Here is a 2468-nt window from a genome sequence, read left to right as displayed (position 1 = left end):
GATCCGGTGTTTTCAGGCACCCAGCTGAGGGCCGGGTTTCTTGACTATCTCGCTCACACCGGAGTTTACAGCCATCGACTAGGTTCCCACCAGTCCGCTTGACCGGGAATGGGGGGTAGGGCGGAGGGAGTTAGAAAGAGAGGAGACGGGCGTACGGTGGTTAGCCTGTACTGCACCCAGATGCGATCCGAGCGGAAAGCTTCCGAGTCGTGGAATCCCTTCGAAGAGCCAGATTCTAAGGACTTATCAATTCCACACGGGTTACCACTCCCGCTGTGGCTGGGATGGCCCTTACTCGGCACGCTTTCGCCGAGGGTCGAACCTTTGCCCCTAATGGGACCCCAGTGCCGAGTCATCGTCACCCCCGGTCCAGTGGGACAGCGTTAACCACCAGACCGTTCGTTCATCCACGAAGGTGCCCCGTTGAAATGACGGGTTTAAGTTCAACTCCAAGAGTTCGACCGGTTCAGAAAAATGTAGCTGGGACTGGAGATTCGAACCCCTGACTTGTGGTGCACGGGGCCGACTCTCTACCGGCGCGGCTACGACGCCACAGTGTAGGGTGGCCGGGCGAGCTAGGCTCAAGGCACGAGTCAGCGCAGTAGCTTGAGCGGGAGAAGAACCGGTTCCATCACGACACCCTCTCACCTGACGTTTCGAGACCGGCCTCCTGGCTCTTTAGTATCGCTGCAATGTTTGAACTGTGAATCGGGGGTTCTAATACTCGTCGTCAGAGTCTTCGTTTTTGGGTTTGAATTTTCTCGTACTGTATCAGCTCGACTGTATCAGATCATCGCGCCTGATGAGTAGGCAACATCCTGCCTACAGTGCATACGTGCACTGCGGGGTGGCCTACCCCGAATCTCGCAGGCGCCGAGCTCCCATGATTTACCGAATGATTATGAGGAAAACGACGGACGTACTTGAACCACCTCTTATGGGGAGGATAGGGAGGATCAGAAAGGTCAATGGAGTCCAAGGAGACCCCATTATATTTTTACCTCGGGGTAAAAATATCACAGAGTCTGGTTGGACTCCAACGACTTTTCTGATACTTTTGGGACCCAATAATATTTGGACCCCCTCATTTTCCACGCGACTAGGGGACGTCCAGAAACCAAAGAAGATAGTAGAATGCCAAGAATTCCATTCTATTGTCCCCGTAGTTTCTAACTGTCCCCGAGGCCTCCTCCTGGGCTCGCTATGGGAGCTCTGGACGCCCTGAACGACGTCACCCTCCACCCTCGAGCTCCGGGGGGGGCCGGCGGGGGCCTCACCTCCTCACAGCCTGCCTGCTGGCTGTTGCTTGCTCGGGGCTCGACTAGACTAGACTACTACTCGGCGATGGTATTTGGGACGAGGTCGCGGAGCGTACTGCAGGGACGGAGCGCTCAGCGCGGTGCCCAGTGGATCCAATTCAGGGTGGAATCAAGTGTGGTGGTGCGGAACAAGGCGCGGGACGCGGGACGGGCGAACCCGCCCCCGTCGACCGAACGGGCAGCGCCAGTCGGGTATCCAAAAGATATCGAAACAGCGAAATCGATGTCGTTCGATGTCGATATGCATGGTTTTGTCTGTCATTTCGTACGGGATGATTTAGAGAAAACGCAGGTGCGCTCGGGTTGTCGGGGGAAATTGCATGTGTTTTATGGTTTTGTCTTTCAAACAGGCTGCTGATAGCTGGTGTAGTTTCTGCGCCAAATCTCAGGTTGTGTAGATTTGCATATCAGCAGCGTTGCAAGGGTGTGACCAACTAGGTAAACTTGTGATTACGCGCGTGTAGAGGGAGCCACCCCATTATTACCCGAAGACACGAGACTGGCACTCTCAGCTTCTGTTTCTACTGTCCGTTCGATTTTTGCGTCGGTTCGGAGCGCGGTTTTATTATTCAAATAATGACCGCTTGGATAATTGGTTGTGCTGCCCCTCTCGCTACGGCGGCAGCGACCTTTCACTTAAGGCTCGGCAGAATGACCAGCAGCCCGAGCTGGCAGGCGGGGCCGGCAGGCTGGCAGGCAACGTTACACCAGCCAGGCAAGCACCTACCTAGCTAATTTGCACTTTAAATTAAAGTCCCACTAATCGGCCGTCAGGCTGACCAACCGGACGATTCATCTCATCGACTCGTATGCGTTTGTCATCCCAGCACGGCCCGCTGTCCTTGCCCGTCTCGCGCACGCACACGATCTACAAACTCGCGAACTCACTCTGCAAAACGCGCGCACTCTAACTTTCCGTCCGTGCTCTATTTCTTTCCCTTGTTTTTTCCCTCTCTCTCTCTCTCTTTCCCACCGAGCTCCGCACACCGCGTTCTGTATCTCCCTCTTGTTTCCCTCTCTGCCTCTAAACGGAAGGCGACCCGCGCCAAGGCCAAGGGGAGAGGACAAAGAGCCTCGCCGAGTGTAAGCGGAGCAAGTGCAGGTGCTACGCCGTGCTACGGCTGCTGGAGTCGCGCCACGCCCCCCCCC

This window comes from Frankliniella occidentalis, unplaced genomic scaffold (assembly GCF_000697945.3).
Source record: "Frankliniella occidentalis isolate FOCC.00 unplaced genomic scaffold, Focc_3.1 Scaffold30, whole genome shotgun sequence".
NCBI lineage: Eukaryota > Metazoa > Arthropoda > Insecta > Thysanoptera > Thripidae > Frankliniella > Frankliniella occidentalis.
This window is presented reverse-complemented; position numbering follows the sequence as displayed.